We start from the raw sequence: 17,351 nt of genomic DNA, 5'->3' as shown, positions 1-17,351 counted from the left end.
TGCTTTTTGAAACATCTTTTTCAGAAGGTGCTATCCTCATTCCTTTCCTCCCCATCATCATAGCTTCTCTTCCCAATGTCTAATTTTCCCTGAAGTATTCTTGGATTAAGAACCCATGATTTAAAAACAAAACATAAAAAGAAAAGGATGAAAAGAAAAGAAAAAAGGAAAGGTCACTGTGTTGATTGGCACCCTGAAGCCCTAGTTCTTGGCCTTCCAGGCAATGTTGTGATGAGGAAGGACAGAAATTTCCAGAAGAATTTGTTATATTCTAGGCATTTTATTTTTGTTACTTCAATTGCATGTGAAGACAACTTTAGAATCCTGTCCAATCATAACCATCAAGGCTCCTAGTCTGTTGGTCTTGACTTTATTCTTTCTCTTCTGTCACTGTCTGGTTCAAGGGCCGTGGTGATCCAGAAATATTTCTGGAAGAGCAGGCTCTAGAGCTTTATAATTGTCCTGAATCTAGGCTTTAGCCCAAAGAACCTCTGGGTACTTTGATGACTCTAAGAATTTGTTTGTTTAAATATCCTTCCCCAGCTTTGCAGACAGCTTCAGGAATGTGTGGCACAGTGTTTAAAGGCTTTGTCCAGGCTTCTATCTCTTCCCTATAAACAAGTGTTGATATATGAAAACCTGGATAGTGTTGGGCAAGTGAGATAGCTCAGCCATTAAAATGCTTGACTTATAAACATCTTCTTACAACTGTACCTGAAGGTCCAGACAGGCACATCACTGGGGCTAGCAGGACAGCCAGCTAATGGTGACCCCAAGGACAAGGAGAGATTTTGTCTGTACAAAAATAAGATAGATGACTCCTAAAGAATGGCACTGTGTTTGTGCTCTTGTTTTATGTGCAGAGAGATACAGAGAAAGAAAGAAGGGAGGTAGGACAAGAGCGGTAGGGGCAGAGGGAGGCACAGGGAAGAGGCGATGGGGGAGAGAGTAGAGGAGAGGAATGTAAAATTATAGCTTAAATATGCTTGTCTGAATTTTACTCACTTTTGATATATTGAAAAAGATCATCTTTAATGGCATCTGCTTTCTATGCATTGATATACATGCCAAATGCTTTTCAGACATTTGGTGATGAGTGAAATCTTTCTTTTGTTTTTATTCACAAGTTCACTATCTCCAGGCACACAATTAACGATTACATCTTGTGTGTGGCTTGTTCTTCATTAGTAGTCCAACTTGGATGGATAATTTTAATTGTCAACTAGAAACAATCTAGAACCATCTGGAAAAACTCTTCTGAAGAGGTCTGTGAGAGATCATCTTAGCTACATTAAGTAGTGTGCGTGGACCACCCCAAGACCCCTTTCAGAGGTACTGCTGTCAAGTAAGCCCTCCAAAACAGACAGGAGTTGATCTGATACAACTCACAGTAGGGTCTTTATTTAAGCTACTCAGACCTTTGCAGGATTTTTTTTGGTGGAGAGGAACCCTGATGATATTGGGGCAAGGCTTTATGGAAAGCAGCAAGGTGGGGGAGGGGTCAGTTAGTGTGCAAGCATCTACGTGGAAAGCTATTATGGCCTTTACCATAATTGGTTGGTGCTGGGAGTCAAATCATAAACTTAATTTTTGTTTCCTTCTGCATTGGTAGTCATCAGGCAGGGGTGGGCTTGTAACCTGGAGGTGCAGATTTATTGGCGAATAACCTGTTGGTCCTGTTGGGTGTTAGCCTAGAGACTAGAGCAAGGCTAGGGATTGGTTGGGAGGTAACTTGAAAACTAATGCTACATATCAGCCTCTTAGTTTGCCTGAATTCAAGTTTTCTAAAATGGAATCTGAATTTAAAAGATTTGGGCTCTCACTGCTCACTGAGCTTTGGGATCCTGCAATGAATAAAACTTAGTCAATAGACTAAGGGTCCTCCCTTATCACTCTTTGAGTTCTGATGTGTGATCAACTGCTTAGAGCACATCCTGTTATGACTACCCACATGATATACTGTAATCTGGAGTTGTGAGGTTAAAGAAGTCCTCTATTCCTTAGGTTGATTTTCTTGGTATGTTTATTCACAGTAACAGTAAAAAATATTAATGTATAAACTAAACCTGTTAAGTCTTTGTCAAATGTTCTTGTGTTTATTCAACATAAGAAAGAACATTCTCTTTCAAGTTCTTGTTAATCCACACACTATACCAGAAATTAAGGTTTAATTTGTTACAATTGAAAACAACCTTTAAGAGCAACATTGAAGATGTTTTGTTTAATAATAATAACTACCTGTGGTAACTGTATACACAGTATTCTTGTGTGCATAGATACTTTTTAAAAAAATCTCTTGGTCATTTCTCCTGCTTTAAGAATTAATAAATATGTTCAGGCAATTGCTTGTATCCTGTCCAGAGGTGCTATGCCAATGTAAGGTAATAAATAGCTAAGGAGGCATTCTATTAGAACCAGATTACTATTCGAAAGTCTATGAAACTCTGACCTATAGTGATTAAAACATTTGTTGAAACTGTGAAATGATTAATGTCCAGTTCTGAAGGCAAATCATCATGGTTAACAGTCTTGAAAGGTGTCATCAAGTAATATTCCTCATATTAACTTGAGCATTTGTGATCCTAACTGCATTTTCCCATGGAAGAAAATATGTAAGTTTGTGTTGAGCAGTGCTGGGACATTTCTAAAGAGTTCTTTTCCTTTGCTTTACAACATCCAGCAGTATTTTTTACACACTGTGAAATCCACAGCTTACTTAACCAGCTTTTCAGCTTCATAAATATAAGGTTACCTTGGGTTAATTTTCCTTTGTGTCTCTGTGATCTGACAACTTCCCCACCACTTAAAATGCACAGTGAGATGGCCAATTCCAGCCAAGGCACATGACCTTTCCTGGAATCCAGTTAGAAATGGAAGGGGACTGAAGAAATCACTGTGAGGTAATCCTGGCAAAGCTTAAGGCCCACTGACCAGTTGAGCAAATGATCACCCTGCTCCCTTGTTCCTAGAAATCATTTGCAATGGATATTCTTTCAATTACAGAGGAAAATTAACTACCTCCCAGGAACCAAATTAAGAAGTCCAGCGCAGCGAGCTGGGAAGGTCTTTATGGATGGTGTGGCTACCTGATGAGCAGCAATTTCACATCTAATTACAATGGTGTATAATTTATAACTCTCCTTCCCTTCGTTCACATTAATGCACAGTGGTGAGGTTTCCTGCTGAAGGCTGGGAGAAGGCTCTATGGGACTCAGAATTGTCATGTCTTTCTGCTGGGAACAAGGCATTATAATGAATAGTTCTGGCTTTTACTCTGTTCTGAGAAGACATGTGTCTTGTAGCAAGTCACTTCAATGCTGGCCTTGTGGATTTGACTACCAAGGCTGATTTCAGGTGCGACAATAAGAACAAAATAACTGTGTGCCGTATACTTACCCCTTTCTCACATCCTCTGACTAGATGATAGGCTATCTTTCTTAATGATCAAATGCATTTGAAATCTTAGAAATTTTTAAGGGAGTTAGAAGACATGGAAGGGAAATAATAAAACTGTTTTTAAGGATAACTTATGCAACTACAAATATCTGTGAGTTTTCCAGTGCAAAAGTCAGTGTCGCTCAAAGCACATGCTTGTATGCTAAATTTGAGACTATTTTTACCATTTTGTGGGATGTGGGGGAGTTAATTGTGTCTTACGTTTTAAAAGAGCTTGACTGCTTATGACAGTTTGCTTAAACTGTTCTTTAACAAACATCAGTAATATTGGTACTGAGAACTCTCAGTTATAGACCATTGCGCTTCCCCTCTGCTTATGGAATCTTTATATTCTTACATCCTAAATGCAATCACATCCATTCACTTCCTTATATGGAGGACAAGAACACTCATTCTTTCATCATTGTAGGAGAAACATTTGTCAAACTATGAATATACACCGCTGCTTTAAAATAAAAGAGTTTTAAATTAGTTATCTTTCAACAAAAGCATTCAATTCAATTGAAAAATGTGTTTTGATATTTAAGGAGATAACTCTTGGCCTATTAAATATAAATGGAAAAAATAAGGTCCACTATCTTCACACTGTTTAGTATTTTACTTGAACTACTGAAGTTATACAACACTTAAATTACAAAAAAAATTAAAGAAATAGATAAACTACAAAGGAAAGCAAACATCCTGTGTAAGTCACTCTACATAATGTTCAAGCATTACCTCATAGAAGAGCTTAACAGTGCCCACAGTAAAGGGGTTGGTAGTGAATGATTGCTTAGAGAGGGCCTTTGAGCCCTCAGGAATGACAGTGACTGATACAATCCATTGACTGAAAGAACTGACATGAAACCTTATGAGGGAGCAAGATGGTGTTTTATGCATCCTTTGGTACTCATCATTAAAGATATTTTGTGCAGTCCGTGTATGATACCATGAGTTCTTTTTCAATCATTGCCTACAACTTGGTCCTTTTTTGGGGAGGCAGTGAATCTTTGTCTACTTTTGTTTTCTGATTTATGTTTCCTGTACAGAATGTTTGCACATGATTTTCAGTGAAAACTGAGGCATCAATCTCTACTCGTGTCTCTACAACTCAGTGTTTCAAACTTAAACTCTAGCTTTGAAATCACTTTTTCTTTTCTTTTTGTTTTGCTAGATGTGCTCTTGTTTAAAAATTAGCTATTTTTTAATTACATTTCAACTATTCTTCCCTTTCCTGGTTTCCTGTACATAAGCCCCCTATCCCATCCCCATCCCCCTTCTTATATCAGGGTATTCCCACTCCCCAACCACCTCCTTCTTCTCAACTTCTGCCCTGACATTACTCTACACCAGTGGGTGTCCACCCTTGGCAGGAAGAAGGGCTTTTCCTCCCAATGGTGCCCAACAAGGGCACCTACATATGCAGCTGTAGCCATAGGTCTGTCCATGTGTACTCTTTGGGAAGTGATTTAGTCCCTAGAAGCTCTGGTTGGTTGGTATTGTTGTTCTTACGGGGTCCCAAGTCCCTTAAAGTCTTCAATCCTTTCTCTAATTCCTCCAATGGGGACCCTGTTCTCAGTTCAGTGGTTTGCTGCTAGCATTCACCTCTGTATTGGTCCTGAACTTCTCAGGAGAGAGCTATATCAGGCTCTTCTCAGCATGCACTTCTTAATCAGGGCTGGAAGCCCAGGTGGGGCAGGCTCTGAATGGCCATTCCTTTAGTCTCTGCTCCAAACTTTGTCTCTATATCTCCTCCTATGAATATTTTTGTTTCACCTTTTAAGAAGGACTGAAGCATCCTTAATCTGGTCATCCTTCTTTAGCTTCATGTGGTCAGTTAATTATATCTTGGATATTCCAAATTTTTGGGCTAATATCCACTTACCAGTCAGTGAGTGTGCTCTTTTGTGATTGAGTTACCTCACTCAGGATGATATTTTCTAGTTCCATCCATTTGCCTATGAATTTCATGGTCATTTTTTTTTTATTAACTTGAGTATTTCTTATATACATTTCGAGTGTTATTCCCTTTCCCGGTTTCCGGGCAAACATACCCCTCCCCCCTCCCCTTCCTTATGGGTGTTCCCCTCCCAACCCTCCCACCATTGCCGCCCTCCCCCCATAGACTAGTTCACTGGGGGTTCAGTCTTAGCAGGACCCAGGGCTTCCCCTTCCACTGGTGCTCTTACTAGGATATTCATTGCTACCTATGGGGTCAGAGTCCAGGGTCAGTCCATGTATAGTCTTTAGGTAGTGGCTTAGTCCCTGGAAGCTCTGGTTGCTTGGCATTGTTGTACTTTTGGGGTCTCGAGCCCCTTCAAACTCTTCCAGTTCTTTCTCTGATTCCTTCAATAGGGGACCTATTCTCAGTTCAGTGGTTTGCTGCTGGCATTCGCCTCTGTATTTGCTGTATTCTGGCTGTGTCTCTCAGGAGCGATCTACATCCGGCTCCTGTCGGTCTGCACTTCTTTGCTTCATCCATCTAGTACAATTGGGTGGCTGTATATGTATGGGCCAAATGTGGGACAGGCTCTGAATGGGTGTTCCTTCAGTCTCTGTTTTAATCTTTGCCTCTCCCTTCCCTGCCAAGGGTATTCTTTTTCCTCATTTAAAGAAGGAGTGAAGCATTCACATTTTGATCATCCGTCTTGAGTTTCGTTTGTTCTAGGGATCTAGGGTAATTCAAGCATTTGGGCTAATAGCCACTTATCAATGAGTGCATACCATGTATGTCTTTCTGTGATTGGGTTAGTTCACTCAGGATGATATTTTCCAGTTCCAACCATTTGCCTACGAATTTCATAAACTCGTTGTTTTTGATAGCTGAGTAGTATTCCATTGTGTAGATGTACCACATTTTCTGTATCCATTCCTCTGTTGAAGGGCATCTGGGTTCTTTCCATTTTCTGGCTATTATAAATAAGGCTGCGATGAACATAGTGGAGCACGTGTCTCTTTTATATGTTGAGGCATCTTTTGGGTATATGCCCAAGAGAGGTATAGCTGGATCCTCAGGCAGTTCAATGTCCAATTTTCTGAGGAACCTCCAGACTGATTTCCAGAATGGTTTTACCAGTCTGCAATCCCACCAACAATGGAGGAGTGTTCCTCTTTCTCCACAACCTCGCCAGCATCTGCTGTCACCTGAGTTTTTGATCTTAGCCAATCGCACTGGTGTGAGGTGAAATCTCAGGGTTGTTTTGATTTGCATTTCCCTTATGACTAAAGATGTTGAACATTTCTTTAGGTGTTTCTCAGCCATTCGGCATTCCTCAGCTGTGAATTCTTTGTTTAGCTCTGAACCCCATTTTTTAATAGGGTTATTTGTTTCCCTGCGGTCTAACTTCTTGAGTTCTTTGTATATTTTGGATATAAGGCCTCTATCTGTTGTAGGGTTGGTAAAGATCTTTTCCCAATCTGTTGGTTGCCGTTTTGTCCTAACCACAGTGTCCTTTGCCTTACAGAAGCTTTGCAGTTTTATGAGATCCCATTTGTCAATTCTTGATCTTAGAGCATAAGCCATTGGTGTTTTGTTCAGGAAATTTTTTCCAGTGCCCATGTGTTCCAGATGCTTCCCTAGTTTTTCTTCTATTAGTTTGAGTGTGTCTGGTTTGATGTGGAGGTCCTTGATCCACTTCGACTTAAGCTTTGTACAGGGTGATAAGCATGGATCGATCTGCATTCTTCTACATGTTGCCCTCCAGTTGAACCAGCACCATTTGCTGAAAATGCTATCTTTTTTCCATTGGATGGTTTTGGCTCCTTTGTCAAAAATCAAGTGACCATAGGTGTGTGGGTTCATTTCTGGGTCTTCAATTCTATTCCATTGGTCTATCTGTCTGTCTCTGTACCAATACCATGCAGTTTTTATCACTATTGCTCTGTAATACTGCTTGAGTTCAGGGATAGTGATTCCCCCTGAAGTCCTTTTATTGTTGAGGATAGCTTTAGCTATCCTGGGTTTTTTGTTATTCCAGATGAATTTGCAAATTGTTCTGTCTAACTCTTTGAAGAATTGGATTGGTATTTTGATGGGGATTGCATTGAATCTGTAGATTGCTTTTGGTAAAATGGCCATTTTTACCATATTAATCCTGCCAATCCATGAGCATGGGAGATCTTTCCATCTTCTGAGGTCTTCTTCAATTTCTTTCTTCAGTGTCTTGAAGTTCTTATTGTACAGATCTTTTACTTGCTTGGTTAAAGTCACACCGAGGTACTTTATATTATTTGGGTCTATTATGAAGGGTGTCGTTTCCCTAATTTCTATCTCGGCTTGTTTCTCTTTTGTATAGAGGAAGGCAACTGATTTATTTGAGTTAATTTTATACCCAGCCACTTTGCTGAAGTTGTTTATCAGCTTTAGTAGTTCTCTGGTGGAACTTTTGGGATCACTTAAATATACTATCATATCATCTGCAAATAGTGATATTTTGACCTCTTCTTTTGAGATCTGTATCCCTTTGATCTCCTTTTGTTGTCTGATTGCTCTGGCTAGAACTTCAAGAACTATATTGAATAAGTAGGGAGAGAGTGGGCAGCCTTGTCTAGTCCCTGATTTTAGTGGGATTGCTTCAAGTTTCTCTCCATTTAGTTTAATGTTAGCAACTGGTTTGCTGTATATGGCTTTTACTATGTTTAGGTATGGGCCTTGAATTCCTATTCTTTCCAGGACTTTTATCATGAAGGGGTGTTGAATTTTGTCAAATGCTTTCTCAGCATCTAATGAAATGATCATGTGGTTCTGTTCTTTCAGTTTGTTTATATAATGGATCACGTTGATGGTTTTCCGTATATTAAACCATCCCTGCATGCCTGGGATGAAGCCTACTTGATCATGGTGGATGATTGTTTTGATGTGCTCTTGAATTCGGTTTGCCAGAATTTTATTGAGTATTTTTGCGTCGATATTCATAAGGGAAATTGGTCTGAAGTTCTCTTTCTTTGTTGTGTCTTTGTGTGGTTTAGGTATAAGAGTAATTGTAGATTCGTAGAAGGAATTCGGTAGGGCTCCATCTGTTTCAATTTTGTGGAATAGTTTGGATAATATTGGTATGAGGTCTTCTATGAAGGTTTGATAGAATTCTGCACTAAACCCATCTGGACCTGGGCTCTTTTTGGTTGGGAGACCTTTAATGACTGCTTCTATTTCCTTAGGAGTTATGGGGTTGTTTAACTGGTTTATCTGTTCCTGATTTAACTTTGATACCTGGTATCTGTCTAGGAAATTGTCCATTTCCTGAAGATTTTCAAATTTTGTTGAATATAGGTTTTTATAGTAAGATCTGATGATTTTTTGAATTTCCTCTGAATCTGTAGTTATGTCTCCCTTTTCATTTCTGATTTTGTTAATTTGGACGCACTCTCTGTGTCCTCTCGTTAGTCTGGCTAAGGGTTTATCTATCTTGTTGATTTTCTCAAAGAACCAACTTTTGGTCCTGTTGATTCTTTCTATGGTCCTTTTTGTTTCTACTTGGTTGATTTCAGCTCTGAGTTTGATTATTTCCTGCCTTCTACTCCTCCTGGGTGTATTTGCTTCTTTTTGTTCTAAAGCTTTTAGGTGTGCTGTCAAGCTGCTGACATATGCTCTTTCCTGTTTCTTTCTGCAGGCACTCAGCGCTATGAGTTTTCCTCTTAGCACAGCTTTCATTGTGTCCCATAAGTTTGAGTATGTTGTATCTTCATTTTCATTAAATTCTAAAAAGTTTTTAATTTCTTTCTTTATTTCTTCCTTGACCAGGTTATCATTGAGTAGAGCATTGTTCAATTTCCACGTATATGTGAGCATTCTTCCCTCATTGTTATTGAAGACCAGTTTTAGGCCGTGGTGGTCCGATAGCACGCATGGGATTATTTCTATCTTTCTGTACCTGTTGAGGCCCGTTTTTTGACCAATTATATGGTCAATTTTGGAGAAAGTACCATGAGGAGCTGAGAAGAAGGTATATCCTTTTGCTTTAGGATAGAATGTTCTATAAATATCCGTTAAGTCCATTTGGCTCATGACTTCTCTTAGTCTGTCGACATCACTGTTTAATTTCTGTTTCCATGATCTGTCCATTGATGAGAGTGGGGTGTTGAAATCTCCCACTATTATTGTGTGAGGTGCAATGTGTGTTTTGAGCTTTAGTAAGGTTTCTTTTACGTATGTAGGTGCCCTTGTATTTGGGGCATAGATATTTAGGATTGAGAGTTCATCTTGGTGGATTTTTCCTTTGATGAATATGAAGTGTCCTTCCTTATCTTTTTTGATGACTTTTAGTTGGAAATTGATTTTATTTGATATTAGAATGGCTACTCCAGCTTGCTTCTTCTGACCATTTGCTTGGAAAGTTGTTTTCCAGCCTTTCACTCTGAGGTAGTGTCTGTCTTTGTCTCTGAGGTGTGTTTCCTGTAGGCAGCAGAATGCAGGGTCCTCGTTGCGTATCCAGTTTGTTAATCTATGTCTTTTTATTGGGGAGTTGAGGCCATTGATATTGAGAGATATTAAGGAATAGTGATTATTGTTTCCCTTTATATTCATATTTGGATGTGAGGTTATGTTTGTGTGCTTTCATTCTCTTTGTTTTGTTGCCAAGACGATTAGTTTCTTGCTTCTTCTAGGGTATAGCTTGCCTCCTTATGTTGGGCTTTACCATTTATTATCCTTTGTAGTGCTGGATTTGTAGAAAGATATTGTGTAAATTTGGTTTTGTCATGGAATATCTTGGTTTCTCCATCAATGTTAATTGAGAGTTTTGCTGGATACAGTAACCTGGGCTGGCATTTGTGTTCTCTTAGGGTCTGTATGACATCAGTCCAGGATCTTCTGGCCTTCATAGTTTCTGGCGAGAAGTCTGGTGTGATTCTGATAGGTCTCCCTTTATATGTTACTTGACCTTTTTCCCTTACTGCTTTTAATATTCTTTCTTTATTTTGTGCGTTTGGTGTTTTGACAATTATGTGACGGGAGGTGTTTCTTTTCTGGTCCAATCTATTTGGAGTTCTGTAGGCTTCTTGTATGCCTATGGGTATCTCTTTTTTTAGGTTAGGGAAGTTTTCTTCTATGATTTTGTTGAAGATATTTACTGGTCCTTTGACCTGGGAGTCTTCACTCTCTTCTATACCTATTATCCTTAGGTTTGATCTTCTCATTGAGTCCTGGATTTCCTGTATGTTTTGGACCAGTAGCTTTTTCCGCTTTACATTATCTTTGACAGTTGAGTCAATGATTTCTATGGAATCTTCTGCTCCTGAGATTCTCTCTTCCATCTCTTGTATTCTGTTGGTGAAGCTTGTATCTACAGCTCCTTGTCTCTTCTTTTGGTTTTCTATATCCAGGGTTGTTTCCATGTGTTCTTTCTTGATTGCTTCTATTTCCATTTTTAATTCCTTCATCTGTTTGATTGTGTTTTCCTGGAATTCTTTCAGGGATTTTTGCCATTCCTCTCTGTAGGCCTCTACTTGTTTATTAATGATTTCCTGTGTTTCCCTAAGTGTGTTCATGTCTTTCTTGAAGTCCTCTAGCATCATGATCAAATATGATTTTGAAACTAGATCTTGCTTTTCTGGTGTGTTTGGATATTCCATGTTTGTTTTGGCGGGAGAATTGGGCTCCGATGATGGCATGCAGTCTTGGTTTCTGTTGCTTGGGTTCCTGCGCTTGCCTCTCGCCATCAGATTATCTCTAGTGTTACTTTGTTCTGCTATTTCTGACAGTGGCTAGACTGACCTATAAGCCTGTGTGTCAGGAGTGCTGTAGACCTGTTTTCCTCTCTTTCAGTCAGTTATGGGGACCGTGTGTTCTGCTTTCCGGCGTGTAGTTTTTCCTCTCTACAGGTCTTCAGCTGTTCCTGTGGGCCTGTGTCTTGAGTTCACCAGGCAGCTTTCTTGCAGCAGAAAATTTGGTCTTACCTGTGGTCCCGAGGCTCAGGTTCGCTCGTGGGGTGCTGCCCAGGGGCTCTCTGCAGCGGCAGCAACCAGGAAGACCTGTGCCGCCCCTTCCGGGAGCTTCAGTGCACCAGGGTTCCAGATGGTCTTTGGCTTTTTCCTCTGGCGTCCGAGATGTGTGTGCAGGGAGCAGTCTCTTCTGGTTTCCCAGGCTTGTCTGCCTCTCTGAAGGTTTAGCTCTCCCTCCCACGGGATTTGGGTGCAGAGAGTCATGGTCATTTTTTAATAGCAGAGTAGTACTCCATTGTGTAGATGTACCACATTTTCTGTATCCATTCCTCTGTTGAAGGCATCTGGGTTCCTTCCAGCCTCTGGCTATTATAAATGAGAATGCTATGAACAAAGTGGAGCACGTGTGTCTTCGTTGTATGTTGGAGCAAAGGACATATGGGTATATGCCCAGGAGTGGTATAGATGGGTCCTCAGCTATTACTATGTCCAACTTTTGGAGGAAACTCCCGACTGATTTCCAGAGTGGTTGTTCCAGCTTGCAACGCCAACCAACAATGGAGGAGTGTTCCTCTTCCTCCAGATCCTCACCAGCATCTGCTGTCACCTGTTTTTTTTTTTGTTTGTTTGTTTGTTTTTTTGTTTTTTTTTATCTTAGCCATCCTTACTCTTTGACTGTTTGGAGTCTAACTTCTTGAGTTCTTTGTATATATTGGCTATTAGCCCTCTATCAGATGTAGGATTGGTAAAGTTCTTTTCCCACTCTGTTAGTTGCCATTTTGTCCTAATAATGGTGTCCTTTGTTTTACAGAAGCTTTGCAATTTTGTGAGGTCCTATTTGTCGATTCTTGATCTTAGAGCATAAGCCACTGGTGTTTTGTTCAGGAAATTTTCCCCGGTGCCTACGTGTTCGAGGTTCTTTCCCACTTTTTCTTCTATTAGTTTGAGTGTATCAGGCTTTATGTGGATGTCTTTGATCCACTTGGACTTAGCTTTGTACGGGGCGATAAGAAGGGATCAAATTTCGTTCCTCTACATGCTGACCTCCAGTTGAACCAGTGCTGTTTTTTGTAAATGTTATCTCTTTTCTACTGGATGGTTTTTCCTCTCACCATCAGGTTGTCTCTGGTGTTAGTGTGTCTTCCTGTCTCTGACAGTGGCTTGAGCCTTCTGTAAGCCTGTGTGTCAGCACTCCTGTGGACCTGATTTCTTTCAGCTGGTTCTGGGAACCTTGAGCTGCTCCTGGGTTTGTGTGTCTTGAACACTCCAGGTGGTTCGCTTGGAGCAGAATAGTTGGTCTTACCTCTGCTCTGAGGTGTATCAGCACTCCTGGCAACTGGTTTCAGCTCTGGAAGCAGGCAGAAAGTAGAAGGTTCCTGCCACTGACTGCTCCTATGTTCCTGTAGCCAAAAGGCACTAGGCTTGTTCCTCTTGGGTCAGGAATGTGAGCAGAAGGGGTGGTCTCCCCTGAGCTCTCAGGATTGTCTGCACTTCTGAGCGTGCACTCTCTCTCTCTCATGGGATTTGGATACAGAGAGCAGTGGGACTGGTTCAGTTCAGTTCTCTGCGCAGGCAGAAACTGGAAGTGTCCTGTCCCTGACTCCTACACTCCTTTGTCTGTTCTGAGGCCATCAGGAGGGTTGATTAGGAGAGTTGGCCTTACCTCTGCTCTCAAGTGTGTTGGCCTTCCTGGTGATTGGATTTCAGCTGTGGGAGCAGGCAGAAACAGGAAGGGTCCCACCCTTGACTGATCCAAGTTTCCTGTGCCCAGAAGGCACAGAGGGCACTAGGTGGTTTCCTTTTGGTTCAGGAATGTGAGCAGAAGTATTTGTCTCCTCTGAGCTCTCAGGATTGTCCAAACCTCTGAGAGTCTAGCTCTCTCCCCCATGAGATTTGGGTACACAGAGTGAAATCACTTTTTCATAAAATCTTTTAATTTTTTATCTTCGTTAAAATATTCACAGCATTGACTGTCTTTCCTCCACAGCAAGCCTGTACTGTAATTCAGTCACTGTGAGATAAGATCTCCAGCATCCGTCCCCAGTCTTAGTCAATGGAGCTGCATGAGTTCATTTTTACTGAGCACTAGTAAATTCTAGGCCTTGCCTATCATCAAAATCAGCAAGCACGTACGTGGTGAACCAAAGGGAGGGGCAGAACTGTAACCTCAGTGCCAGTCCAGGGTACATAATGACATAATAACATACACATTTTTCTTTTTTTTTTCTTTTTTTCGGAGCTGGGGACCGAACCCAGGGCCTTGCGCTTGCTAGGCAAGTGCTCTACCATTGAGCTAAATCCCCAACCCCTTTTCTTTTACTTCTTGTACATACATGCATACATACTGGTCTGTACACATAAAAACTAAATCATATCTTGAAACTTTTTTTTGTAACTTTCAGTCATTCAGAGAAGTCTACTTTTTCTTTTTTAAAATCGCTTTCTAATTTTTTTCCAGGTAGTCTTTGGCCCTTCTGTGCTTTCTCTTTTTAAATGCATTTCATTTATTCACTATAAAGTACTTATGGGCCACCTGGTCAGACTTCAGTACGAAATCTAAGTTTGTCACTTCTTATGACACGTTGATAATATATATTTTTATATCTTTTCCTCACTGCCATTTGACACTGCTACATTTTTGCCCCCTGTTCCTTAGTGTGATTTTATCTACTTCCTGCAATAGGAAAATTTCTCATAAATTTCTCATTGTGTAATCTGAACATTGCTTCAGATTTCTCAGTAGACAGTTTATGTTCAACGGTGAGCTGCCGGTGTCAGTAACAAAGGACGTTCAGTTACCAATGAACCTTAAGTTTCGTGTGGAATGAAATGACGAACAAGTTCTTCTTACTTGGAAAACTGTTCCTTCCAATGCTGATGCCCAGCCAAAACAAAAACCTACTGGAGTTATAAAACAGTCTCAAATTCAGAGAGTGGGGCTGTAGTTTGAATATGTCCTCCTACTGTCCTGTGCTGAAAACTTAATGGGCAAACTGAAGGGTTCAGACCTAGACCTCCCAGAAGTGATGGGGTGGTGAGTATAAGACTCCCATCTACTGAGAGTGTCCTGATCTTGGAAAAGGATTCCTTATAAAAACTAATTACTAGTTTGATAGCTAGTAAGATTGCTCAGCGGATAAAAGCATTTGCAACTCAGCTTGAAGCCTTACATCCAATACCTAGGTTCTTCGTGGTGAAAGCGAGAACTGGCTTCTGCAAGTTGTCCTGGGACTCCACATGTGCAGTACAGAATGTGCCCCCTCCCCCCAATAAGTAAGTAAATGTCAGTTTTGAAAAAAAAAATTATTTCCATCCTTCTCTTTCTTACTCAGATTTACTTACATGTTTGTGTTATGCCATGGACAACTCTAGCAAGACAGTCCTTATGTGATGTCAGTCTCTCGATCCAGAGATTCCTAACTAGTGTAACCTTCAGAAATGGATTTCTGTTCTTTATAAATTTTTCCATCTGTGCTATTCTGTTGTTGCAATACACAATATGAAAAAAGATTTATACCTTCTTTGAAAATAAATATTCTGAAGGAAGTACCTTTTGCTACACAAGAAGTGAAAAGAATAGAAACTTAAAAATACTTCTTTTATTTGTGTGTGTGTGTGTCTCTGTGTGTGCACACGCACATGTGTGCACATGCATGTCACATATTTCAAGTGGTCAAAGAGGCCAGAAAAGGACATAAGATCTCTCGGTGCTGGAGATATAGGAACTTATGAGCTGCCTGACTTAAGTATGGTAACATGACTTGGATCCTTGGTAAGAGCAAGAAATGTTTATAGCTACTAAACCATCTAACAAGCCCCAGGAACAGAAAGCTGAATGATGAAATTTTGTGTACATAATATTCAAAACTGATTACCACAACAATTAGTAAAACTGATATTTTATACGAAAACTTCCAATGGTCTTAAATAAAAATTTAAAATGTTTGATTAAGGAAGCATTTTATAAAATAAAAATACAAATGATACTTGGTCAACCTAAAAACTAAGATCTCATTTAAAAGACAATAAGTGAATCCAAGACATTCTGATTTAAGTTGTCCCTAATGTGTTGCAACCTGATAAGAGACCCACTATATTTTTATACTTACAGAAGAGAATACAGTAATAAAACAAGGTACTTTTCAAATATAATGGTAAGAAATATGGTATGGAAATATAAAGTAGGTATGTTATAACAAAGTGGTAAAATATCTGCCATATGTTTTTGATATCAAATACCCATACTTATAGCTTATACATTGGTGGAATCCATTGGTATTTTAAGTTTATAGATCCCATGAGTTTTACATGATAGTAACAAGGATGCTAAGACAGACATAGAAGTGATCAGTTAAAGCTTTTAACAATAGCACACAATTCCTTGATGAAGGATGAATAGTATGCTTACATTCGCTTATAAAGACAAATGTTTAGAATGTAGCTAAGGGTTATGCAGATTTAGTAAAGTATGATTGTAGGCTCTTCTCCAAGATCCATGACTTGATAGCTGGTTGAATTTCCAATTTGAGTTGTGATTTCCTCTTGTGGAGCATGACTTAAGTACAATTAGAGAGCTATCAGAACCACTAAGGTGTGAAGGCCACCACTATGCCCTTAGAATTACCATGCTGTGTGTATAGTTATTGTAATTCATAGACATCATAGCTGTGTAGGACTGTTGGTTTCTTTGGAAGCTTACATAATACCTTCTGATACTATGTAAACTAGTCCTCACAGAGGAAACCTTCAGATTAGTTTTACCCTGAATCTAAAAGTGCATGATGTCTTCAGTAATTTTCAACAGGTGGAGCCAATTAAAGAACCATAGTCGATCAAACTGAAGAGTTGTGGATCCCAGTCCCAATAGATACATCTACCAAACAATGACTTAAGGCTCCCTTGGCGAAATTGAAGAAGAGGGGGTCAATAGATTGTAAGACTCAGAGGATAATACAGTTTGTTACAAGACTGTTTCTCCGAGGAATCTCAGCAGCTACACCAGTAAAGTCCTACCAACATGACTACCTACATATGAGCTCAACAAGGACAACATTAGACACGCTAAAGTGCATGGAGCAAAGCTCAGAAGCCCTCTAAACTACAGAAAGAAGTACAGGTAACTAAGGAGTGCTGAAAGAGGGAGAGGTGGCCTTTCTTGGGGGAGAACATATTGGTTATTCAATACCAATAGTCAGCTTTGAAAAGATACTTACAAATAAGATTTATATAGGCTAAGCAGGTTGTATTTATGTATTTAAGAATATGGGGGTGGAGAGATGGCTCAGTGGTTCAGAGCACTGACTGCTCTTCCAGAGGTCCTGAGTTCAATTCCCAGCAACCACATGGTGGCTCAAAACCACCTGTAATGGGATCCGATGCCCTCTTCTGGTGTGTCTGAAGACAGCTACCATGTACTCACATACATAAAATAAATAAACAAATTTTAAAAAAAGAAGAAAGAATATATATATATATACATGTATATATATATACACATGTGTGTGTGTGTACGCAAAAATATATATGTAACAAGTAAATTTGAAAAAGAGAATGGAAAAATAAAGGGGAGGGCTTGGAAGGAAGAAAGAGGAGGGGGAAATGACACAATTATGTTATAAATTTATTATATTAAATTATTTTATTTATTTATATTCCAAAAGTTGCCTCCCTTCCTGATCCCCCTCCCTGAGTTACACACACACACACACACACACACACAAACACAGATACACACCTGCCTCTGAGTGTGTGCTCCTCCACAGTCCACCCACCCCCACCTCATCCCCACCAGCAAGCCTTTTCAAGTTTCCACAGGATTAAGCACACCTGTTTTCTCTGAGGCCATATGAGACCATCCTCTGCTGGACACATGCCATTCCTGTGCTGGACACATGTCATGGACCACAAACCAGCCCATGTGTGCTCCTTAGATTTTGGCTTAGTCTCTGGGAGCTCTGAGGGATCTGGGTTACTTCATACTGTTGAAATTGGGTTGCAATCTCCCTCAGATCCTCTGTCCTTCTTCCAACTCTTCAATA

General features: G+C 40.0%; 1 long non-coding RNA gene across 5 annotated transcripts in view; it reads left to right on the top strand.

The window, feature by feature from the left end:
* The window catches only part of LOC103691720 (uncharacterized), a 134,282-nt gene that overhangs the window by 77,282 nt on the left and 39,649 nt on the right, over positions 1 to 17,351 (top strand). The window lies entirely within an intron of this gene.

This window comes from Rattus norvegicus, chromosome 2 (assembly GCF_021556685.1).
Source record: "Rattus norvegicus strain SHRSP/BbbUtx chromosome 2, alternate assembly SHRSP_T2T, whole genome shotgun sequence".
Classification (NCBI taxonomy): domain Eukaryota; kingdom Metazoa; phylum Chordata; class Mammalia; order Rodentia; family Muridae; genus Rattus; species Rattus norvegicus.
This window is presented reverse-complemented; position numbering and strand designations above follow the sequence as displayed.